This window comes from Myotis lucifugus, unplaced genomic scaffold (genome assembly GCF_000147115.1).
Source record: "Myotis lucifugus unplaced genomic scaffold, Myoluc2.0 scaffold_225, whole genome shotgun sequence".
In the NCBI taxonomy this organism is placed as follows: Eukaryota; Metazoa; Chordata; class Mammalia; order Chiroptera; family Vespertilionidae; genus Myotis; species Myotis lucifugus.
Window position 1 is genome coordinate 963,940 of NW_005871273.1, and position 26,765 is coordinate 990,704.

Below are 26,765 nucleotides of genomic sequence, written 5' to 3' on the forward strand. Positions count from 1 at the left end.
TGACTCACGACATTGATGCAAAGGCAGCAAACAGAACTCCCACTGAGAGAGAGGGGCCACGGAGCCCCACGGCGAGGAACCCCGCCACCTCTCCCCGTTTATTGCCATACGGGCCGGAGTCTAGGACTGCTTCTTGGTTGCAGATTTTCTTATTTTCTAAGCAGGTCAGGGTGTGCAGGGCGTTCTCCCGGGACTGGGACCCAGACAGACGGCAGCTCAATGTCCCCATTATGCAGGGCTACACTAAGAAGCACCCCCAGGCCTGTGTACACCCACGGAAATGGACTCAGTCACCAGTAATATAATAAGAGACCGTGGGATTGGGATATGACAACATGAAAATCACAACAAAATTGTGATTTTCCACATATAATGAAACTTCCCTTTCAGAGGAGGAAGTTGTACTTTGAACTTCTGCCCCCGCCCCCCGCAACCCCCAGCTTTGTTGAATTTGAGAAAAAAAGAATTTAAAGAACACCAGTGTATCCAAATTTTAGAAACAAAATTAAACACCTTTAATGACAAATTCTGGTGTTTTGGCCTCTTTCTAGAATTTCTGATATCTCCAGATTTGCCTGGGCTGTGTGGGAGAGGTGGTACCCTCCCCATGGTCACAGAGGGAAGTCGTGTCTGTCTCCCTGCCCTTCCCACCAACCCCGCCCGGATCTGGGCTGCTTATCTCCCTTAATTGGGCACATTTTAAATATTTTTATTGAATCAAGTTTTACGACCCTCGTCTAGATTTATAGACTGTTAAATCCAGTGTTTGACATTTATTTCTCTCAAAGAAAACAGCAAATACATTTGAGCAGAGCCATCAGTCAATTACTTCGGTGGATTGTTCGCAAGTTACAGAAAAAATAAAAGCACTTCCTCTTTCATCTTAGGGGAGAGCAATTGAATTTAAGAGCAGTAGAAAGCCCAAGCTGGTCTTGAACTTCAACATGCCTTTCTTGAACGACTGTGAAGAGGCAGGGACAAACAATCCCTCAGCTCTAGCCCTGCTCCTTCATGCGCAGGAGAAAGTGACCAGCCAGGAATAGAAAGACACACCACAGTAATTAGACAGATGCTAAAATTAAGTGAACGATTCTTAATATCCCAGAGGATCCGTTTCCCCCCAAATCTCCTCTCTGTCCAGAAATTTCCATACCACTGCAGCCTCGACATGACAAGAAGGCTCATCTTGCACATTCCTGATTTCCATCCTCAGGATGTTTGAATTCTGCCTCCCCAGATGCAAACATGTGGTCCCTACTTTCTCGACCACCAGCCACAGCAAAGTACCTGATACATCACATCAGGGGGCAAAACCAAAACTCATACCATACCAGTAATGTCACCGGGGACAGACCCCTCGGCGACAGCGCTAGCCATCCATTCTGCAGAACCAGCCTCTTTTCACGAGCAAAACATCTGCACCCCAAAGCCAAAACCAAGACCCAACTGGACCTCCAGTCCAGGGAAAAGGCGTCCACCGCGGACTCTGGGCAAAGGACGGTGAAGTCAGTGGGCACCTACCTGTGCTGCCCCTCGACTGCCACCTCTTCCCACCTTCCCCGTTCCTTTTTCCAGTTTAAAAACATCCAACTTTGCCTTGGGGATGAGCAGAATGAAATGTCACTTACCTATAAAAAGAGAGACAGAGAGAGAGCCATGCGTTACATTCCATACAAATACTTTGAAATCAAGGCCAGCCTTTGACTTTGAAATGGCAACAATGAGTGAATACTGTTTATTCATCCCACCTTCCCATAGTTAAGGAAACTTGGAACTTTGCAAGATGCCCATCCCCAGGGCCCAGCCTCCCATCATCATGTCGTCATTTTCTTTTGTTTGTCTCCAGGCACTATCCCTCTTCCCAAGCCCTTGCCCCTCACCACCGGCTCCCTGACTTCATTCAGTAAAAGTCAGGAATGAGTGAGGGAAGGGCAGAGACCCTGGATACCAGGGGGGCCTCAGACGTGGGCTCTGAAGCTGTGAGGTGCCTGCGGCCTCTGTCCTCACAGGTGGGGCCTCAAGGATGGGGTCCATGCTGGCAGATGCCTACTCCCAGGAAGGCCAGTTCCCCAAGCTTTCATTGAAGGCTCTAGAAACTATTCTTTCTTTTTTAAAAAATGTTGTTTATTGATTTTTAGATAGAGAGGGAAGAGGGAGAGAGAGAGGGGTGGAGAGAGAGGAGAGAGAGATTTGTTACTCCACTTATGTATATATTCCTTGTATGTGCCCTGAAACATTAGGGTATTGGGACAGCACTTTAACCAACTGAGCTCCCGGGCCACAGTGATCCCATGAAGAGCCAATGTCCACCAGCACCAATACCATCACCCAGTACGGCTGTCAGCACAAGGAGACACGTGTTCTATGTCTGTTGGGTCAATCAGGGAACGGCCCACCATTCCACAGGCAGCAGAGCCAAGAGACTGCCCACTGTTTTCTGCCAGAGAGTGAGGCAGATGCTTAATCAATGTTTATTTATCACCTTCTGTGGGCACCCACTCCACCTCTTCGATAAGGAGAGTCTGTGATAACCTGAGACAGGGCTTTTGTTTGCACAGATTTTGTCATTCACAGCCCCCTTTTCAGCAGCATTTTATCACCGAGGCATCTTGATCTTCCCACAATCCACTCCTCAGGAGAGCCTGGAAGAGGCTGAGGGGACAGACCCTCAGAGGGGGTGCTTGGGTGTTGTCTCCATCTGTGTTCTCATACCGGAAGCTGTGTGAGGACCCCACACATGCGGGTTCCCCATGCTCTGTGCCCAATTCATTCTGACAGGAGCGGAGGGCAGGATGCACCTTCACGTTGTGCTAAGCATCTCCCGTTTTACACAGATGAAGGTTGGAGGCAGCTGCAGCGGGGCTGGGTGCCGGTTGCACGTGCCTGCTTTCCACCTTCTCCCGGGTTGTGGATTGTGCGGTTCTGGGCGGGCACATGCCCATGGCACAGAGGTAGACAGTCTCTCCCTGCCCGGCACTCAGCCACATGGCAGCGGGGAAGGAAAGGAGCCCAGGGCTGCATTTTCTCCCTCCCTCTGCGCTTGTTCACAAAGCAAAACACAGAGGCCCCACTGTGACTGCTGGTCACATCCAAAGCTGAGGCAGTTTTTGAAATTCACCAGAGACTCTCCCACGGCTGCCGCCAGCCAGGCCTGAGCCTCTCCCGCTCCCTCTCCCAGGGCCCGCGGGCTGCGCCAGGCCTCCGTGGGGAACTGGGAGAACATGAAGTTGTCTTTCTAAAGTCCCGCATCTGTTTCTTGAGGCTGAGAGAGGCAGGGTGAAGGGAGACTGGAAGAACAAAGGATGACAAAAAGGAACACCTTCAGAACAAGATCCATAAAAGGGAGGGATTTAAAAAAGAGAGACTGTGGGGTCCCCTTCCTTTCCTCCTCTTTCTGGAGTAGCTCTGGAATCCATACAGTGTACGTCCGTGGGGACCTGGAAACCGAGGCCCGCGTCACCCAGACAGGCACAGCGGCACTGCGTGAGCAGGCTGGCGGCCGCAATAAGGCTGTAGCCATGATCTATGGGTTTTATGGGGAGTTTTAGGAGACGGGCAATAAGTTTGCCCCAGTACACAGTCTGGCCGAGCAGTAAAAGACGAAGGCAATTGCACAGGTTGCATTTCAAGTGGCTTTCTGATCTGGAGGATGCGGCGCGGCCACCAGCTGCCACGTGTCCCAGCGCTTCCTCCTGCCTCCCAGGGTGTGTACAGCCCCTGGACTTGCTGAGATTCCTGCCCCACTGCAGGGAGGGACGAGCACCTTGTGTGGTTGCTTGTTCATTAATGAGTGGGTCTAGTTCCTCCTCTTCCCTTCAGGCCCCCGAGCAGCCAGGGGCAGGCATGCTGACCTGGGTCATACCCCGGAGCTCCTAGCTGCAGAATTCTGACCTCACGAAGTCCCTAAGGAGGAGAGGGGTGACACCCAGGAACTGCTCTGGCTCTTTCCAGACTTACGGCGAGGCAACTGCTGTCTTGTTCCAAGTGACAAGACATAAGTGACAGCACTACCAAGGAGCACGCTTCCAAAAAGATCAATAGCAGGAGTGGGCTGAGCACTTAGGAGGAGAGCCATCGACCCTGTGGGCTTGGGTCCCCGCCCCCTGCAAGGGAAGCGAGACTGGAGCACCGCCTTGATCGTTTTGGTTTATGGCCATTGGAAATTGGAGTGGTATCTGGATAACTACCTTCTCAATCAATGCATTGGGTTGCCAAGAAAGCCTCATCAGAAACCACTGTGTATTATCTCAATACCTGTTCTCATGGGAAACACATCACAATGATAGTATCAATATGTCTGTGCTGTGCCATGTAAATTGTCCTACATTGTCCTTTCTTGTGCGCTCCTATCACATTTGATGCAAAGTCCCATGAGGTCAATATCCCTTTATGTTCCCATTTTACAGAAGAGGAAACTGATGTTAGGGAGGTCATCATTTCCCCAAGGTCACAAGTTGTTAACCCCTGGGTCTAGAATTCAGTGGCAGACCCCGATTCCTGTGCCCTCCATGTTCTAAGGACCCTGATGGGAGACTGTCAGCTTCCTGGGCAGGGGCAACTCTGTTAGCCATCACCTCTGGCTATTGGAGCCTTTACTCAGCCGCTCACAGAGCCCGTCAGGACTGCATGGTCAGTGAGCTGCCCACGCACCCTCTTCCTCGTGGGTCCATTTTGGCTTTTATGCTTCTGTCATCCAGCATCAGCCTAGGGAGGAAATTGGAAGCATCTGAGCCCCAAGCTAAATGTCTATCCAAGAATCCTACCAAGGTCAGCGAGTAAGATTTACTCCGTGGCACCTACCGGGGAATCCCACTTAACATTTACCACTGAATGTGTCCAATTGATTTGGGTGCCGAGAGCAACAAGGAGTTAATTCTCCATAAATGGTTTTAAAAACTGGGTGGAATTTATTCCATTTGTTTTGTTTTGTTTGTTTTTTACTAGATATACACGACGAGAGGGTATATGGTGATTAGTGGGTGTTAAATGAAAATCAACTGATTATCAAAAAATGTATTTACTGAGGATTAGTTCTGCAATAACCACCTACACAGATCTAGCACAGTAAATCCTCAATAAGTGCATAATTGGGGAGTTTAATAATTTTTTTTTCACAAAGCAAACTTCACGTTAGATGTTTTGGAGAGGAGTTGGCATTTGCAGAAGGCAGGACCCAGAGTATTGTGTTCTGTTTCACTAAGTAAGTGACATAATTCCTCATTTTTTTTCAGCTACAGTTTTATAAACCACATGTACCAAAAAAAAAAAACAAAAACAAAAAAAAACAAGCAAAAAGCGAGACTTTCTGGTCAGTAGATTTAAATGTACATGCAATTAATTGATGATTGATGGTATCTAACTGCCTGAAAACATTTAGAGTTAGCACTGGAGTTGCTCCCGTCTCCAAACAAGAACTCATTTATCATCCCAAGAAGAAAGCAGAGGGCTTTTTAGCTATTTCCTTGGAATTAAATAAAAGAATTTCCCAGTAATTTTATTTTTTCAAAATTAGATTTTTTGGCTGTGATTTCAGCCCATTTCCTTTAATAAAGCCATAGTGATGATTAAAAACTAGTCAATCACTCCTTTCCTTATATCCCTCAACACAACTTTTCTTAAATTGATGGTGATGATGATGATGATGATGATGATGATGTGTATTGAGAACTTTCTACGCACCAGGACATAACTTCACTTTTTCTTTATGAACATCCTCTTGGCAGTTTGTTATTTTTGCTGTTCTTCGGTGTTTATTGAGAGACCCAGGACGTGGAGATTTAGACTAAGATGCAGATTGAGGTCTAGCTTCTTGGAAACTATGGTGACGCGTGAGAGCAAATGTAGGGTTTAGGGCAGCCGTGGGCAAACTACGGCCCGCGGGCCGGATCTGGCCCCTTTGAAATGAATAAAACTAAAAAAAAAAAAGACCGTACCCTTTTATGTAATGATGTTTACTTTGAATTTATATTAGTTCACACAAACACTCCATCCATGCTTTTGTTCCGGCCCTCCGGTCCAGTTTAAGAACCCATTGTGGCCCTCGAGTCAAAAAGTTTGCCCACCCCTGGTTTAGGGCCTGGAGAGAAGGTGAGTGTGCGCCACCCTCATCAAATGAGGACAAAGCACAGGAGCAACTAGAGCTCCTGGGCCAGACTTAATCAACATGACTCTGAGGCCCCTCCTCACATGCCTGAGGATGTGAGGGTGAAACCCCACACATAAGAGGGCGTGTCCTTAGCACTGTTAGGGGTTTCATCGCCAGGGAAGGACACTGGTTGCCCACAGCCTCTGCCTTTCCCTCTCAGAGAACCTGATCTCTTGGTGAAATAGCTCCCTGGACGACCTCTTCGTCCTGCTCCACCATGAAGGGCCTGGGGGACTTTGGACAGCCCTGACCCCTGGGCCTTCATCCCTCAGGTGATGGACGCAGGAGATGAGAGTAGGTGATGCCTAAGACCCAACCCTGTGTCGCTGTCCATGTCTCACTTCACCAGGCCGGTGGGGAAGACATAGTCTTGTTCACTCTACAGCCATGCCCTGCCACACTGCTCACCCGCTGACAGCTCACCTGAACCGCATGGGAGCAAGATCAGTCTGGAAAATGCTAACTTTGCAAAGCAATTCCATTTAACAATGACTGAAACCCCAGAAGTTTTCACTCCAAAGTTTTATAAAAAAGCATAGAATAGTTGGTTATTCATAGGGTGCCATCCACTTTCCTTTCAGCTACCTGGCTATGTCTATTGTACTAGAATCCAGGGAGTTCTAACACACACACACACACACACACACACACACACACACACACCGAGTTTCTTATCTATGGTGCTTCTACTGAGCAGGTGATTAACTCCTTGACCTCATGAAGCTCTAACGTGACCTTGGAGACTAGATAGAATCTTGTTATCTTGTAATAAGTTTTATGGCTTACTTCAGTACAGTTCAGCCATGTTTCTCTAGTGATTAAGGCAGTTATCAGCCTATGCATTTCAGGATTATGAATTATGGTGCTCTCTCCAGGTATTCAAAGGGGCTTGGGAATGCTCCGACCACTTACTATCACAGTCAATGCTCATTCCCACTCTCCCTCCCCCACATACACAAACAGACACTGCATTCTCTTTCTGGAAGTTTCCTGAGCCCTTACTACCATAGACCCATATAGGGCTATCAAAGCAATGATATTTACCTTTAATTGATTTACGTAAATTCCCTAAGGAAGATCCATGGTGCCATGCACAGTGCTTTAATTACTATCGCTCTTACTTAGGATTCAGGGAAAGAAGTGCTTCCATCTCCCACTGTGTGTTCTAGCGAGAGTGGCAGTGCCTATCTGAATACACGTGGCTGTCAGCAGCACACCTGTCTCCATGTACCTGGCACATGACACCATGAAGTGACCAGCCCTGTGCACACCTCAGGGGACAACATAAGGCCACTTTTGTCTCTGGCTCATGCTTCAATATTTGCCAGGTCCCTTTGCTTTGCATTTGTATTTACATGACCCAGGGTGACTTCTATCCGCCCATTTCCTCTTTCTGGATGTAGTTCATGAATGTTCCTTAAGAAGGCCTCCAAAGAAATGTTCAATATATCTCAGGTTCCATATTCCTGTGCCACAGGATAAAGTATAATGAGAGGACAGGATTGTGATGGTTTACATGCCACCACCACCCACACTTTCACCTCCTTTCTTTTTCTGGTATTATCATTAAGATATTTCAGTATTACTAAGAGATGGGATTGTTAAGAGTATATATTACCAAAAGAAGCAAATTCCTAAGCTGTGCTTAGCTTAGGACAGACACAGTGTATGCCTAATGGAGCTCACGCAAAGTAAATGTTAAACTCACCATTTATAGTGGGTTTAAAAACACACATACACAAAAAAAAACTTACCTATAAGCTACACAAAAGCCAACTTTTTCTCCCAGCTTTGGTCCCCAAGAGCTTGGGATAATAACATTTTGACCCAGCAGTGTGCAGCAAAAAAACAGGTATGCGTTTGTATCCAGGTCTATCATTTACAAACTATATAACTTCGGAAAAATTGTTTAACTCCGTTAAGGCTTAATTTTCTTATTTATCAAATGAGCATGGTTTACAGTACTCAGAAATTTGGCAAGAATCCAATGAGTCATGTATAAAAAATACATAGCCGACTGGGAGGCTCATTGTTGGATAGTCCACATGCCGAAGCTGTTTTCCATGTCTTGTCCTTCCTTGTATGGAGGGCTAAGGGCTCCCTCAAAAGGTCTCTTTCCTGCCCTAGCTGGTTTGGCTCAGTGGATGGAGTGTCAGCCTGTAGACTGAAGGGTCCCAGGTTTAATTCTGGTCAAGGGCACATGCCTGGGTTGTGGGCTCGATCCCCAGTGGGGGGCGTGCAGGAGGCAGCCAATCAGTGATTCTCTCTCATCATTGATGTTTCTATCTCTCTCTCTCTCTTCCTTCCTCTCTGGCGTCGATGAACAAATACATTTTTAAAAACGGTCTCTTTCCTATAACATCCTACAGTGCAGCACAACAGACAATGTGGGTGTTGTCCCTATGGTGCCATTCTCACAGGTCCCGGATGTTCTGTGCCATCCTGGCTCATGCCAACAACCTCCTGAGGTCCATCCATGCACTTAAGGAAATCCTGCATGGTGGGGCGCTCAAGTTTGAAGTAAGCTTTGCATTTCTTTCTTTGCTCAGGGCTCCTGTTTTCCCTGGACCAAATGCTTCGGCGTCTCAAGGACTTGCCTTGCTATTTCTAGAGCCATTTCCAAGATCCGCTTGACCTTTAGTTAAGAAAGGTTGGTGGGGGACATAATCCTATAGATAAATGTGTGAGGTTTAAGATGACTTAGCCCAGAGTTATCAGGCGGAACTGCCTGGGTCGGAAGGCTAACTTTTTATGTTTAGCTGAAGGCCAGGGAGCCCTGCAAGGGAGCCTATGGGTTCCATCCTCCTCTCATGTTTCCTGGGTCCATACAGTTCTCGACTTAGGGCATTGCATACTCCTTAGTGAACACCTAATGATGTGAACATGGCCCCACACCCTGAGCACATCTTTGTCTTCTTCTATAATAGAAAAGTAAATACTGAAAAGCAGGAAATGCATCGTATTGGAACTGCCTGAGATCGAAACCCCCTTTAAAGTTCATTTCTTCTCAATTTCCCTCTACGCCTTTCTGGTTGGAGGTGTCAAGAGCTGTCTGTTGTTTTTCACACCTGCCCCCAGAAATTCCTGGCTGAATTGCAGGATTTGGCAAAGAGAGTCCAAGTGTGAGACAAAGCACAAAGGATTTTAGTACCATTTTTGCTAAAATGCACTGGAAAGAGGTAAAGTACAATTTTAAAAAATCTGGAACCGCATCTCAAATCTGTATCTAAATAGATCATAGCACTGAATATTCTGAAGAATAATTGACTTGCCTAAATGAAAGTTCTGGAGATCTTTTAAAATTGCTATTTGTAGAAAGGGGAGGAAGTGGGCTAAGGCATGGGGAAAGAATTGGATTTCAGATATTTTTCCATGTGGAGTTTAAAGAAAGCTGTATCAAAAGTAGAAGCAGAGAAAAGGGCTATGCGGTAAACACTTCGGCTTTGGGTCTCCAGTCTCTGCCCCACTATTCGGCCCTGCTGTTGCCTCTGACGCAGCCATTGACTGTGTCTACAGGAACAAGGGTGGCTGTGTTTCTATGAAACTTTAAGAACAGGTCACAGGTCAGATTTGACCCACAAGCCACAGTTTGCTGACCCCTGTCCTAGTGATTGGTTGGGTATTTTCCCTTGAAGCCAATCCATGAAGTAGACTTGCCCTCTTGTCTATTCCTCTGTGCTGACTGCATAAATACATTCTAGCAGCCTATTCCACATGTCCTTCTGTTCCAACATGTTATAGCTAAGATTGGTCTTGGGCTTTCATACTCTTAATGGTTAGAAGCCTTTGTATTTCTTTTTGCAAAGACCAAGCATCATGGACATCTTTGATGTTGAAGAATGGCATTGAGATCATGATCCAGTTCCCAACATGAGCTGTTCATTCATGCTGTGCTCCACATAACCCACTGTTAACAGGCCTACATAAGGTCTTATAGGAAGAATCGTATAGAAGAGAGAACATTAACTCTTTCCAAGGGGAGCTTTCCAATCCAATGGAGGATGCAAGAAATGTGGATACATATATATAAAGATACAGTATAATCCTGCATTGTGTGTGTGTGTATACATATATATCTCCAAGTGCATCTACAAATCTAGACATGTAGACCTAAATGCAGTAGAATGACAAAGTAAAGAATCAGAAGAAGGCTTCATGGAAGAGGTGGATTTTAAATCTGGATGACTATAACAAGAGCAAGACACACCTTGAAGGGTAGAGAGGACTTCACACTGGTTTAACTTACAGAATTCCTATCCCTACTTAGCAAGTAGGTCTGAACGTGAAAGGTGTTATTGAAATGTAATGAATGCACTCCCACTCCTTCCCCCAGAAAGCCTGCTGCCTTTGCCCTTTCTCTAGCCACTGGGCTCTGACTAGCAGAACTTCCCTGCTTTGTAGAAAGACTGAGAATAATAAACACATTTGAGAGGAGGAGGAGGTACCTCGCCAGAGGGGGCGGCTACTAAGCAGCAGCAGGATAAGGTTGTCAAGCACATGCCTGGTCATGGGAACTAGACTCCACCATATTCTTACCACCTTGGGTGGTCATTTAATTTCCCAGTGCCTCCATTTTCCTACCTATTAAATGGTTAATGATAGTATCTATCTCATGTGATTCATGTGGTTTAGCCCCTGTAAATAAAGCCCTTAACACAGGGCCTGGAGTATAGGGAGGGCTCAACCCATGGTACCTTTTTATATGGACCAGGAGTATAGCTACCCTCAAATCTGCACCCAGTAAAGGCTGACAAAGCAAATGTGGGCAATGTTTCAAGACTGTTCACTGTAGAAACATTTGGTAGCAATGCCCTAAATGAGATAAACGATGAAGTCCCAGGTACCATTATAAAGCACCTGAACATACATGGACTAATTGCCATTCTAAATTCCTTTCCAGGAAAAAGAATATATTTTCTTCTTACTTAAGTTGGCTAAAGGAAATGTATCTTTCAGTCTTCTTAAGACAAATCAATCATGTTGATAAAAAATTTAGGAAATTGAGAAAGTCTATAAACTAAGCCCTTTATAATAAGTATTTTCCTAAAAGGTATATATACCTATGAAAGGATATCTCAATCCCTGCTGGTACTGCATAACCATCTTATATAGGATTTGGTATAATCCATTTCTGTGCAACTAACAAAATCGGGCAGTCCCCCCAGCAACAGCGGGCTACGTAGCAGACACCCTCTTCTGCTAGTGCTGTATGGTGGCCATGAGACCAGGATGGAGGGGCCACCTGGCTCAGCAGTGATGCAGAGGAAGGGAGGAGGAAGAGCCCTGGTGCAGCCTTAGTCACCTGAGGCCCTAGGATAAAGATCTTCAGCATCCTGCCACATTCTACCGGAAATAGAATATCAGGTGACATATTCATATCCAGGTTATCAGGTATGTTCTCATAGATTCACATGTTCCATGTGGTTAGATAAATGATTAGATACTCAGTCTAACTGGTGGCTCTGAGCATCTTCTACCTCCCTCCATCCATCCCTCTTCTCCCACCACGACAGCCCCGATCTCAGCTGGGAGGCAGGGAGGAGGGGAGTCTGGGGGTAAAAGGAAGGGCTCTCACAGGAGGGTCTCTTACACACAGAAGCCATGGCATTATGTCTCCTGCTCCTCAGCTTCTGGATAGATCCCCCCTCACCTGTATCCCCTGGGAGATTCTGCAGAGGTCATCTTATAATTAATGGTGATAGAAAAAATATAGGCTGTCTGTGTGCATGTGATTTTGACCTTCCTGCAGAAATCCAAGTCAGACCATTGTAGGCAGGCTATGCCTTCAGGATCTACCTCCCATCTTTGTTAGAGGATTCTCCAATCCCTCTTTTCCAGCTCCCCCTCATGCACCCTAAGTGTACAGTGAACTCAGTCTGACCCATGCCCGGTGACCCACAGATTTGCAGACTGGAGGATGGCCACACTCAGGTCTGCATCTCATTGCTGCTGCTCCAGCAACTGGACTTAGTCTGGTATAGGGAAGGAAGTCAGCGCATATTCTTTGAATGACTGAATGGATAACAGACAAGGTTGCTGGGTAGGGCCAGCAGTCCTGCACCTGCCTGTGCAATAGTGGGCTCCCTGCCATCTCAGGGTAAATGTCTGCACAAGCTTCGTGCACAGAGCCCCTGAGAATGCTGGACTGAAACACAGAGCAGTCGTTGTCTAGCTCTTGAGGAAAAAGGTATAATGTCAATTTGTCTCTTGGGTCTTCCACCCTCATAATAAGGGCACAGAGCGGTGGTTCTCAACCTTGGCTGCACATTAGAATCACCTGGGAATCTTTTTAAAATCCTGATGTCTGGGCCTCATCCTCCGGAAATTCTGTTTCTTTGTTATGGGGTGGGGCCACAACATGAGTAACAAAGAAACAGAATTTCCGGAGGATGAGGCCCAGAAATCAGGATTTTAAAGATTCCCAGGTGATTCTAATGTCCAGCCGAGGTTGAGAACCACTGGCATAGAGCTCCGATGTACCTGCTCACAGGTCCACCAGGTACACTCTGTCAGGAACAGTCAGCAGGGTCCCCAGCCCTGGGCCAGGACAGGTAGGGCCAGGATAGAGCAGGGGCATGGAAAGGGTCAAAACATTCACCAGGAGCGGCCTCGCCATTTAATCACCTTGAGCCATGCTTTGTTTTGCTAAAGCGAATGTTACAGATCGAGTACACTTGCTGGGAGGAAGGACCGAGGCGTGCATGTTTCTATAATGGGAGTGGAAACGGGATCTCTCTATTTCCCTGGACGTTTCTCTCATGCCTCTCTTCTGGAATTCTTTTTCAAGCTCTTTTCTTGTTTCTTTTAAGGGTAAAATGTAAAATATTAATTTTGAGCAGAAGTAAAATTGAGCCCTCTGGAAACCATCCTGGAACGCGAGACATGGCCTGACTTAATTAAGCAGTGATTATGCCGGAGAGCCTGGATTAAGCCTTCACGTTCTGGTAAAGACAGGATTGCTTTTAGAGAAGTCAAGTCAGGCGGCAGAGGGGGGCTGAGGGAGGGGAGGGACGATAATTGGATAGAGGAGGAAAAGCAATCTTTGTTGTAATAGCACAGAAAACGTAAATTGACTTGGAGATTTCTCAACTGGAACTTTCTGGAAGGTCCAGGTGAGACTATGGCCAACCACCACTGCCTCTTGCCAACCCTTTGGAATACTTCAGGTTGAGCCATCTCCATTTTCCTCCCCACCCTCCCAGCTCAGGTGTGGGAAGAGGCAGGGAGAATGGGCTGTGTGTGTAACAAAACCCCAGGGAATGTGGTTAGCCCCCTGCTGCTCTCAGGATAGCAACCACTAATTAGCCCCACAAATTTATGGGCTCCAGGGATGTGAGCAGATGGGTGTTTAAGTTAACAGCAGATTCAATTTGTCCTCCATTAATTCCAAGTGATACCTGAGTTTATTGGAGTTTTATATTGTTTCATCTGGTTCAAAGGGAGTTCCCCACTTCCTCAAACTGTTCTTCTTCTTGCAAGCAACTATCCGTCTCTCTCCCCAGTTTCTAGAATGGAATACTGCCTCAACTCCAAAGCACTTCGACTTTCTAATATGCTGAGGACGCCTGAGCTCTCTTCCCAGTCCTCCTGGGTCTCCAGGTCCCATTCTCCATGCTCATCTCTGTCCATTCAACACGATCACCTGTTCTAAAGCGGCTGCACTTTGTGCCGGGAAATGGCTCTACTGTAAAAATGTGGGTGGGTAGCTCTTACTTCTCCACTTCATTTAAGAGACATTTAAGGATAAGAGGTCTGAAAATCCAGGATATTAGAGCTTTAAGAAAACTCGGGGATTTTCTACCGCATTTCCACGTTGGTGTACTGCACGTGACCACCACCGGCTCTCAGCCCTGCTCCTCTCCCTGTAAAAGGAGGGGGAGAAGGCAGGCAGGCTGACAGCCCCAGGCACGCAGGCCAGCCTCCACTGATGAGATTCAGCTCTCTCACCCCTTCTGAGTTCACCAGACCCGGAGGGTTCCTGGTGGCCTCAGGGAGCCCTCACAGCGGTGCAGCCCTGCTCCCACCACCCCTGGCTGCGGCCCGAGAAACCCCTATTTAATCTGGTTTAGTCTACAAGGCTTCCACTGTAAAATAATTTTGAAAACCACCGATCCAGTCCAACTCCCCTGTTTTTACAAATAATAATAAAAACCGAATCCTCAGTAAAGTTAGGAACTTATCCAAGGCCACAGTGGTGGACTAGATAAAGTCCGGATGTTCTAATGAAATGCATTTTCATTTCACAGACCTCCTCAGCCTAGTGTTTGGGGAAAACATCCTCATTCATGATGCTCATCGCCATCCTGTTGACCTTGGTACTGCATACAATTCTGACCATGGAAGTTAACAAGCAGTGACCTTGTGGACATCCATCCATTCATTTTCCTTACGTGGCAATGAGCACAGGGGGACGGCGCCTAAGAATGTGTGTATTGTGTAGGCCAATTCCAGGTCTCTGAGCAGCGCCATTTCCATAATTCCCTTTGTATTTGTGCCAACAACAAGCACACAGACCTGGTTTTACTGCCTGGAAAACGCATGTAACCAGTTTAACACCACAACCTGGCAGGAGAACAGAAGGTAGACACCAGCAGCCTCTGGTCACCTATGAGGAGGACCCATGTGTCCATGCGGTCATTCTGAACCTCGACCAAACAGTGATGTCTGGTCCCTCCTGGTGGTTCTGGTTTCATAGTGTTGGAGAGGGAGGGACAAGCGTGACTCCCTGGTTTAGGGGCCTGCACAGGTGGTTTCCCTGTGGAGCTAGTGCAGCGGTTCTCAACCTGTGGGTCGTGACCCCTTTGGCGGGGGTCGCCTAAGACCATCCTGAATATCAGATATTTACATGACGATTCATAACAGTAGCAACATGACAGTTATGAAGTAGCAACGAAAATAATTTTATGGTTGGGTCACAACATGAGGAACTGTATTTAAAGGGCCAGAAGGGCCAGAAGGTTGAGAACCGCTGAGCTAGAGGCAGGCCCAGGGTGAGAAGGTGAAGTCACCTGTGGAGCTGGACGTGGAGCTGGACGCCCCCGCAGCCTGGGCTCTGGATTCGCACTGCAAGGCCCTTTCCAAAGCAGTGGGATGTACTTAGCCTCATTAACAAGACAGGGAACAGCAAATTAGGTCAATCTTATGGTTCAGGAGGCACTGAAGGATGGCTTCTGAGAGCCTGAGGGGAGCCTCTGCCAGGAAAGGCAACTGTCTTCCTAATCTGTACCTTCAGGGACGAAATGCCCCAAATCTGCACGTTCTGTCCATGGTCTGTTTTGACATCTATGCGTCTAAACCAGGAGTGGGGGACATCTGGCCCACGGGCCATATAAGACCCACAAAATCATTTGGTCTGGCCCAGCCAAGGCAACAGATAGGGGTGAGTTAATTAAATGTTTGACCGAATAGAACAGGCTAATTTTTAAGTGGATAATTTTGTATGGCCCATCCATGATGCTATACATATCAAAGTGGCCCTTAGTAGAAAAAAGGTTCCCCACCCCTGGGACTCCAAATCTTTCTGGAACCCACTTTTCCTTTTAGTCTGTCTTTTTGTCACAACAGGAAGCCACATATGTTTATCTTTCCCGCACGAGGCAATGCTGTCTTTCACTTTGGCTTTCTACTGTTTCCAGCTTAAGAACGCCCTGTTAAGACTATATTCTTCCCAGCTGTAAGGTTAGAGGATCAGCAGGAAATCACAGAAGAAAGAAACAAAAAGATATGCTCACAATTGGAGTTTCTTGGGGTTTCTCTGCTCTGTCCTCTCCCAGGGTGGACGGATGGACACTCCCGTCTTGCCCTGGCTCAAGGGGAGCGGAATATGGCTCCTCCCTCCTGAAAGGCTGCCAACCTCCCGGGAAAGCACGAGAGAGGGCTGTGCCTGTGGGACAGGGGCAACACCTGTGCTTTGGAAAGAGCCGCTTCCATCTCTTTGTAGAACAGTGACGTAGTTGAGTCTTGCAATTCCCGATGCTGCCAGGACTGCATGCATGACCTACCGGGTCACGCAGGGGTCCTCAAACTACGGCCCGCGGGCCACATGCAAATACAAATATTGTATTTGTTCCCGTTTTGTTTTTTTACTTCAAAATAAGATATGTGCAGTGTGCATAGGAATTTGTTCATGGTTTTTTTTTTAAACTATAGTCCGGCCCTCCAACGGTCTGAGGGACAGTGAACTGGCCCCCTGTTTAAAAAGTTTGAGGACCCCTAGGGTGTCTGGGGCTTGAGGGGAAAGGGAGCACAGGTCGTGTGTTTAGACTTGTAAGGCTTTATTTAAAGCAGCATTGTCACTTTAGCAAAACCCTTTGGATAAAAGGCAATGTTGGTGTTTGCGTGGAGGAAGAGGAACACATGCTATGAGCAAAGAAAAGTCTGGTCAGTTGCTTCATAGGAAATCCCCCGAACCAGTAAAGGAAAAATAAGTTAATATTACTTTTCAATTCAAACGCTGTGACTGCAATTATCTCGATGCTAACAAGTATCTTAACATTCTAGAATACTTCGGCCTGTACTGCCGTGACTACCACCTTCTCCTATCTGTTAGAGAGGCAGCAAGAGATAGGAGTGCCTGTGTGGGCTTAGATGGCCTGGCTTTAGATCCCAGCTTTGCCAGAATCAGTTGTGCGACCTCTAGCAAGTGACCCGACCTCTCCGGGCCTCAGTATCTCTTTTATCAAATGAGCATGACGATAGTCCCAGCCTTTTAAGGTGGCTGCAAAGATTGAAGTCAAGTCACACCAACGTTCTTAAAAGGGTGCCTGTATGCCCTCCATGAGTCTAAGCCAGTGGTTCTCAACCTTGGCTGCACATTAGAATCCCCTGGGAATCTTTGTAAAATCCTGATTTCTGGGCCTCATCCTCCGGAAATTCTGTTTCTTGTTACTCATGTGGTGGCCCCACCCCATAACAAAGAAACAGAATTTCCGGAGGATGAGGCCCAGAAATCAGGATTTTAAAAAAATTCCCAGGTGATTCTAATGTGCAGCCAAGGTTGAGCACCACGGGTGTGAGCTATCACCGTTATGGCTAGGGTTACTAGTTTCTAAATTGTAACTTGTGAAGATATTTTCAAATGGCATGCAAGGAGATATTAAAACTATGACTGAAGGGATTATTCAATATCCCTCAGCTATTTAGAGGCAAACCTTGGACCTAGGATCTAGCTTCCTAGAATGCAAACCAGACATATGTTATGGCCTTCAAGCCATTCAAAAGGGGGTATAGATGGGTGTCAAAAAAGGTAGGACTTGAGGCCAGCCTCATCCCATTTTAGCCAGAGAAATTTCAGAATAATGCCTTCTTACTTATTAGCCACCTTTTAAAGGCCATTTTTGAACAAAGGTTTTGTAAGTTTTATTTTATTGGTTTTAGAGAGAGAGGAAAAGAGAAGGAGAGAGAGAGAGAGAGAGAAGAGCGTCAATTGGTGGAATATACAGACTTTATGTATGCGTGCACATATCCACATATAATTTCTACAACGAGTTGAGTAACAAATATGTACAAAATACTGTTCACATACATGCATTATTTCTCACGTATTATTATAATAACTATGCAAAGCAAGAAAAAATAAATGATATTGTTAAATTCATTTTGCAGAGGTAGCAACTAAAGTTGGGGGGTGGGGGGGATAATTGTCCATGTCACAAAGTTGGAGCTGGAATTTCATCTTGGAACTGATTTTAAAAACTCATGATTTTGATCTGGTTTGTTTGCTTTTCCTGCTGGGTTGTTCTTATGTAAAATGATCCTCAAGTGACTTCAAAGAGAAAGGATGAGACCTCCCCAACATGAAGGCTCGAGGAGCACTTTGCGGAACACGTTTACAAGTGTTCAAATCACAGGAAGACGAGCTTAGCATGTTTTCATTAGTGCATATGCAGAGGAAAAGTCTGTTTGAGCAAGCGTTTTTTTTTTTTGGGGGGGGGCACGTGTGTGCTTGAAATTTCCTCTGAACAGCTCTTTTGAGAAGAGTTATTAGAATTTATTTTCAATTATACACCAGAATAAGCCGTCTGCAGTATAGTTAACTTTCAATTTCAGCCAATTTTGGAGGCATTGAATCATAGATGCCTCAGTGATTAAGAATCTATGTTGCAAAAACAATTCCCACTTTGCAACAATGCAATCAAACAGATCCACAACTCAGAACACATTATCCAATGCTTTCTCAGCTCACTGGTGAAGTGAAATAGAATTTACCAACCATGGGGTTCACCCAATGTACTCCAAGCTCATTTGCAAACAGATCCGCAACTCGAAACGGCTCACATGGGGGTTCTGGTTCAACAAGGCTTTGAAGAGATAGAGTTGAGCTGCTCTGGATATTCAGGGCTTTGGGTTGTTTCATGTTCTCCTTCTCCCCTAATGTGCAATGGCTGAACATAACATACCATGAGGAACGGAGCCCCTCCCTATACGATTCTGAAATTGCTCTCCATAGTAGGAGTTCTGATTCATTAAGACCAGACAGGTTTTCTGTCCAGCTGTTTGCTCTTCTAAATCACATGGCTTTCAGTGTGTGTGTGTGTGTGTGTGTGTGTGTGTGTGTGTGTGTGTGAGAGAGAGAGAGAGAGAGAGAGAGAGAGAGAGAGAGAGAGTCCATGCATCTTAGGTGAAACAGAAGGATATGCAGCCAACTTAAACTTTTTCTTTAAAAGTTGAGAAGATACAACTCCATTTCACGAGTCCCATAAATTTATTATTTTATGGAAAACCGAGTTTCAAAAATGAATCAAGCCATAATAACCACTTTTGTTGGGTCTCGATTTCAATACAATGCATCCAACATCAAGTGCCATTCGAAGCCCATGGACCAGAAGAGATTGATAAAACAGGTGAAGAGGAATCACAAAAGCCTCTCAAAGAGGATTGGTTTTTGTCGACTCAGGTGAAGCCTTCAGTGTTTCCACATGAAGTCCAGGTGACGCTGACCAATGCAGGTTTAGGGCACCGACCCCAGGTGGTCAAAAATGCACATATAACTTTTGACTCCCCCAAACGTTAATTAATAATAACCTACTATTGACCGGAAGCCTACCAATAACAAACAGTTGATGAACATATGCATTACATACTGTATTCTTATAATAAGGTAAGCTAGATAAAAGAAACTGTCATTAAGAAAATCATGAGAGAAAATACTTTTACTGCACTGTGCGTATTTGTTGGAAACAAATCTGGGTATAAGCAGACCTGCGCAGTTCAAACCTGTGTTGCTCAAGGGTCCATTGTACTCTGAAGTGTAGGATGCCCCCTTGGGAATGTACGTCTAAGAAAATGTGAGAGGATACATATGAGCCCAATTATTAAGAAATACTTCAAACATTTTGTTGACCTCTCCCCCTTGCTGGGCCCTCAGAACATGGGTCATGAAGCAGAATGCCAGGCCTCTGGCTCTCAGAGCAGGTTCTGGATTCATAGGAAGAGAAAATCAGAACAAGTAGATGGTGTAAACAGAGATGCCCAAGAATGATCAAGATGAAAGGAAGTGCAATGACAGCTCTGTAAATACATTACAACAAGAAGCAAAAGACCAGGTTAGAAATAGAGAAAGGAAGTTGACTTGCAAGCTGCAAGTGAAGAACCCTCTCCAGAAGGAAATCCAATTTAAAATGCACAGTAATATTCCATGTGAGTGTTTTGTCCTTACAATGAATGTACAATAAATTAAGACTTAGAGAAAAGATTGAAAAACTACAGCATAGAATGAAAAAAGTGATACTTATGGACCTAAGGCCTAAACTGAGGATTATTTCATGACTAGTAAATGGAAAATCAGTAATAAAAAAGGAGACATGGAAATTCAATTGCTGGCATAAAGGAAAGGCCCAAGATATTCTTGTCAATGCTGGGGGAAAAAGACAAAGCAATTACAGAAATATAATAACTATTGAGGGAATCCAACATAAGAAAATGTGGTATTCTTGGACCAAAAAGCCTAAAACTACACCAAAGCATTTAATCCATGAGGAGAGCCCCCAAAATGAAAGAATAACTGAATCCATGGGTCAGAGAGCACACCACGTTCCCTACAAATGATTCAGAATGATGAGCGCTGGAACACATCCTCGTCGCATATTGAACATCGGGGATAAAGGAAGGATGTGCTGGGGGCGAAGTCACCAGGAAAATATGAAATAAATAAATACCAGCTAATTTTTGTTTCCTCCAAGGTAACAACCAATGCTAGGTGATATGAGAGCGGTGCTTACCACAATCTAAGGAAAATAAAATGCGACCCCAAAATATTCTGGCAGTTGGGTTGCCTTTGCAGCGGTTCTCAACCTGTGGGTCGAGACCCCTTTGGCGATCGAACGACCCTTTCACAGGGGTCGCCTAAGACCATCCTGCATATCAGATATTTACATTACGATTCATAACAGTAGCAACATTACAGTTATGAAGTGGCAACGAAAATAATTTTATGGTTGGGTCACAACATGAGGAACTGTATTTAAAGGGCCAGAAGGTTGAGAACCACTGCCTTAGAGGCAATTGGCAAACACCCCCAGACACGTAAGAATGCATGAGCCAATCCAGTGGAGGAAGGGGAAGTAAAAGATGCTTTGGTTGTGGAACTTTAATGCATTTAACTTTATAAATAGGACTAAGCAGAAATGAAAACTGTAGTAATAAAAGTGAATGACAATGAAAAATAATGTCATAATGAATGGGGATGTGGGAGGAAGTGTTAGAATGCTTATTTCCAAATTGTTTTAGTTGTGAATCAATTGTTACTGTCTAGAGTGAAAATACATAGTTTAAAATGTACTCCAATCTCTTAATGGTATTAACATCTTTTATTAACTTCATAAGGAACTTTTAGAAAATAATAAATATAGTGACTTAAAAATTAATCTTGGCTTTGAAAATATGTCACAATACCATGGTCAGGGAGCAGTTAGGTTGCAACAGAGAAGTTAGGTTGACTGAAAATTTTTATCACTTTGGGCACTTTATTTATTTGGATGGTTTTCCTCTGTCTGGGTACTTTAAGAAGTAAATTCATTTATTACCTACACACACACACACACACACACACACACACAACAATTGAATACTCAGTAAGCTAAGTGTTTTCTATACACTGTCTCATAAACTTTCCCCAATACTCCACACTAGGTTTCATTATTGTCATTTAATAGGTGACAAAGCTAAAAAATAGGTAATCAAATTGTTAGTAGGGACTGGAATCCTACTGAAATTCACATATTTCCAAATGCATCCCCGATTTCCTAACTACTATGCAGTACTCCCTCAGTTATTTGATTTCACTTCGGCCAATAGAATCGAGTTTACTAGAGGACACTGAAAAGCAAGCTGGCCATTGTGGAGCATATAAGACAATAAAAATCGGAGTAGCTTTTGGTTACTGAAAGCATAGTTTTATCCACACTTGTTCCCTTGCTCTGAAGAATAAAAATCTCAAAGATATCATTCAATATTAGGTTTTCAGAGGAAAAAGGATTACAAATCCCTAACAAACTCTAGATAAAATTTCACGTCATATACCAGAGATAAAGAGAGAATGATATTCACTAAGAGGCGCAGCCCGCAGTACAGCTAACTAATTAACCTCTAAGAGGTCCCAGTGCAGAAGGCGATGATCAGGATCCCACCTGGGAGAGATATAACAAGAGAAACCGGAGTTTCCAACGAACCCGCTGGATCGTGATCGGAGCAGATAGGCAGAGTCCTTGACTCCTGACTTGCTCGGACAGTGGATCTCATTCCCGTTCCTGGGCTGTGTGGTCCATGCATGGAGGATGGATGCCAAGGAGTGAGAGAGCAAGTTGGGGAGCTGACCATCAGTACTGGTCAACTCTTGCCACACACAGATTTTTGTTCAACTCAAGCAGAGTATGGACAGGGGTAGCACTGAGAGCTTGGAAGAGTCTAGCAAAGCTGAACATTTCCATAATGGTCCCTAGGTTCAATTTGAAAGAGCTTACCTGAATCTTTGAAGCTCAGATTAATCATAAGGGGCTGAGTTGGGACTTGGAAGAGATAAAAAAATATTTGAGAAGCATCTCCTCCTGAGAACAGCAGGCTTTATGCTATTAAATCTCATCGGTTTCTCCTGATCTAAGGTGGATATTGCTAACTTTCTATCCCAGTAGCCACCCTCACCTTCATAGAATTATCAAGTTTTAGTGGAACCTGTGGCCCAATCGCCTTTGCTGTTCGACGTAGCCACGTGATGAAGTCCTTGCCAGCAGCAGGGTTGTGTGGAAGCTCCCATGAATGGTCCTAGAACCTGATTGGTCCATGCCCTTTGACTTTCCTCTTCCCTTTGTGCTGCTTGGAAGGTGAATTGTGGGATGGCTGGAGCTCCCGCCCAGACCGTGAGGCCAAGCCTCACCCTAAGGATGCCGGTCTGGGTGGCTGACATCACCCAGCCAGCCCTGCACTGCCTATCTTTGAAATTTTATATTAGAAAACAGATTTCTATATTATTTAAGCCATTATTTTTCAGGCCTCCATTACTTACTACAACTACACCTAGTGCTAACTGACACATCTCCTATCACAAATGCAACTTTGGATTCTATATTCTTGCACACAGATCGTGGATCTAATAGAAAACAGACGAGAGTCTGTCTTCTGTTCAGCCAAACCAACCAAATGTAAATACACCCATTGTGAAACTGTGTGCTTGTATCCCCCGCCTTCTCCAGGGTGTTTTTGCAAGCGGGCTGCTTTCTTCCCGGGGTGTCCATCAGTAGAAGCAAGTTGAAGCAGATCAGAGTGAGCAGGGCAGTAGTGTCCCGTTGTCCCCAGCCAGTCAATTGTTCAGTGTAAGGAAACCCATGTTGGCACATGTCCTCACCACAGAGCTGCCTGTGCCCAGAACTCTGTTCTTCAGGTGAGGATGTAAAACTTTTCCAAATGTGAGACCATTTCAGAGGCTGGACAGCCGTGCAGTGGGGACGGTGGAGGGTGAGGAGTAATAGAGCTTCCTTGGGTTTAGGCTGAAACTGGGCTCCATTCTGGTATGACTAGAAACTGTCAGACTAAGGGAGCCTTGTATTAAATGACTGAGGCATTCTGCACTGGCTCTAAAGATTTAAAAAAATCTTTAATGTATTTGCAGCCACACAGCTTTACTCTTCATTGAATCTGTTATTAAGTCCATGGCAAGACCTCTGCCAGCTTCATTTAAAGGGATAATTTTTTAAAAAATTCCCCAAGCTCCCAGTTACAAGCTTCATAAGGGTGCTGTCCAAGGTCTCTCTATGTGGATCCATGAGCCTAGCAGAGAGCTAAGCAACAGGCTGAGGTGCTCTTCCTATTGCTTCTCCTGCCAACCTGCCTCCTGCCCCCCCACCATGTTCCAGATGTCCCCCCAAAGAGGCAACCAACTGCAGGGCCTGACCTGTGTCCATCTCCTGTAACTCTTGCTGCTTTTGTCCCTCAGCCCTGGCTCTGGGGTACACTGCTCATCACCCCGGATGGACACCCGCCTCTATCCCAAGGGTTTAGCAATTTATCAGGGCCCCTTTCTGGTCTTTTGTAAACCTTCGATGCCACATCAGCCTACTTTCAATGTCATGTGTACAGTGAGAAAGGCTCTTCCCGTCTTCAGCTCAGGTGGCCTACGTGCTTGGGTACAAAACCTGGGAATATTTAAAATATTCTTGGTAACAACTGTGTTTATTGTTTATTGCATGCGGAGCACTGTGGGAAATACATTATCACAAGAAACTAGTCTTTGTAAACTATTAATAACTATTTTCTTCCACATTTTGCAAATTAAAAACCAGATTTTGAGGTGCTAAGCGGCTCACCCACATCCTCAGAGCAGATGTGTGGCCGAACTCTAAACAGTCCTTTCTTCTCTATGGCCTGGGATGGCGTGGTTCCCTGAACTGTGGCTTAGGGAGCGGAGTGCAAGGGTCCCCTGAGGAGAGTCCATGAATAAGTTTTTTGGTTTTCTTCTAAGGTCTTGCTGATCTCAGAGTGTAGAGTGTGAGACATTTTACTTCCTCCTCCACCTCCTCCTCCTCCTCCTCTTCCTCCTCCTCCTCCTCCTCCTCCTCCTCCCCCTCCTCCTCCTCCTCCTCCTCCTCCTCATGTGTTTTTCCAGAAGGTAAACTTTGTCAATTTCCTCACCTGGCTGGGAGAGTTCTCCAAAATTCTCAAGTAAACTTGAAGTTTCACAGCCTGGAATGGTCCACATTTCCTTTGCAAACAAGGTGATTACCATAGGTATTTGGGCTTCAGGCTATTTAGGGCATCTGCTGTCTGCAGGGGGAATAAGGGCTCCTATTCTCCCCCAGGGAAGCTATATTTCCTTTGCCCCAGCACTCACTCATTAGGACTCGCACTTCTTTCCCAGCGGGAAATCCCTATCAGGAGAAGAAATCTTAATGGTGCCTGGAAAGGTTAGACAATGTGGCCTGATCCAGCAAAGGGATAAGGATGCTGGCTCAGTTCCCTCCTTCACCACCTTATCCCTTATCTTCCTCAGTTATGCTTTGTTATAAAATAACTAGAGGCCCGGTGCACAAAATTTCGTGCACTGGGGGTGGGCGCCTCAGCCCAGCCTGTGCCCTTTTGCAGTCCAGGAGCCCTCAGGGGCTGTCTGGCAGTTGGACATCCTTAGTGTTGTCATGGAGGCAGGAGAGGCTCCCGTCAAGGCCCATGTACTCACCAGCCCTCAGCCCAGCTTGTGGCTGAGTGGAGCTCCCCCTGTGGGAGCGCATTGACCACCAGGGGGAAGCTCCTGCATTGAGCATCTGCCCCCTGGTGGTCAGTGCACATCATAGTGACTGGTCTACCAGTCGACTATCTGCCCCCTGATGGTCAGTGCACATCACAGAGAGCAGTTGAGCGGCCTTAGCATATCATTAGCATATTACACTTTGATTGGTTGAACGGCCGACCAGATGACCAGACACTTAGCATACTAGGCTTTTATTATATAGGATGCCAAGATCACTTTCCTCAAACGTTACACTTTCCTCAGAGGGGTCCTGCAGACTCGCCCTTGCCCAGAGGCAGGCCAGTGCCGGGTCCCTTCCCACTCCCACTCGAACCCTCTCCCCCTCCAAAAGTGCAGTCTGCTTCATTTCATGCACAAATAGCAACTCCCAACCATGAAGAAACACCTGGGAGAGGCCGGGCGCCCCTGGTACAAGATAATTAGAGATTATTATAATCGAAATTTCATTGCCACATCAAACTGTGTCTTTTAGCATTAATTAATCTCCAACCCCAGCCCCTGAGCCTCTCAACCCTCCTGCTGGAGAGAGTGCTTGTCAACCAGGCCAAGCCTTGCATCCTACACTGGGGGCAGGGGAGGGAGATAAGCACAAGTCCTCAGAGCTCTTGCCCCAGCAACTGTAATTCATCAGGGGTCTCCCTAGATCAGGGGTCCTCAAACTACGGCCCGCAGGCCACATGCAAATACAAATATTGTATTTGTTCCCGTTTTGTTTTTTTACTTCAAAATAAGATATGTGCAGTGTGCACGGGGAATTTGTTCATAGTTTTTTTTTAAAAAAAAACTATAGTCCGGCCCTCCAACAGTCTGAGCGACAGTGAACTGGCCTGGCCCCCTGTTTAAAAAGTTTGAGGACCCCTGCCCTAGATGGAGCAAGTAGAGGGAGCAACTAGGAAGGAGAGCTGGGCTCCTTCTCTAATGTGTTTGTTTGTTTGTTTATGCTTTCTCAGCAAGCTAAGAAGTTGCTTCCAACAAGAAGTTGACCCTGTAAGAAGGCTATTCATAGGTCGTAGGGGGAGATTAAGTGCAGATTGTCTGGGCCCTCCTTCTTTTCTGACTTGTGGACTCATTCAAGTGAGTAAAAGGCATCTCCCAATTCTCCCTGCCTTGTCCCACTGCCTGCCACCTTATGACTTGCAAGGTTTGCTGTCACTGAACATATACGAAATTGCAAAACCAGTATTTTAAAGACTGATCATTTTATAAAAATGTTTTAATTGCTTTTAGAGAGAGAGAAAGGGAAAGGGAGAGATAGAGAAACATTGATGTGAGAGAGAAACATAAATTGGTTGCCTCCCTCATCCACCAGACCAGGGATGTGCAACCTGGGCATGTGCCCTGACTAGGAATCACACCGGTGACCTTTCAGTGCATGGGGTAAGGCCTAACCAACTGAGCCACACGGGCAAGGGCGAGACTGGCCATTTCTTCTTGAGGAATACTTTGCCTGCCGCTGAGGTTAGCAGCCACTGCTGGAATGAACAACTAAGCAATTCAATGACTGGTATGTTTTTCATGCACTCCCCCACCCCTCCTCAGTTTTGTGACAGATTGGAATTCTTTATTAAAACAATGAAATATTATCACTTATAATGATGAATAATGAATGTCCATTTTTAGTATTACTAATTATAAGTAAGCAATAATTACCAATTGCTACAAAGAACTATTTGAAGAAGCATAAATGCCTTCATCCAATTAGATCTCTTTCTCACTACTGCTTAACAAGCATGTGCTCTACATATATTCAAACGTTTCCTTTTGTATGAATCTTTGATATATTAATTCCCATAATGGTTGTTTATTCACCCACTGGAATACTACCCAGCACTGGAGAACTCCAGTTTGAAGGCGCAATATACCAATAAGACCACCTGCATGGAAGGC

At 45.6% G+C, this 26,765-nt stretch overlaps 1 protein-coding gene across 3 annotated transcripts in view; it reads right to left on the reverse strand.

Moving 5' to 3' along the window:
* Positions 1–26,765, reverse strand: part of NTM (neurotrimin) — an 846,452-nt gene that overhangs the window by 595,402 nt on the left and 224,285 nt on the right. The window contains exon 2 of one of the 3 annotated variants that reach the window (XM_023761994.1): positions 1,542–1,628. The exons of the other annotated variants lie outside the window; for them this stretch is intronic. The gene's annotated coding sequence lies outside the window, so the exon portion shown is untranslated. The remainder of the gene's footprint in view (positions 1–1,541; positions 1,629–26,765) is intronic. 3 annotated transcript variants of the gene reach the window in all.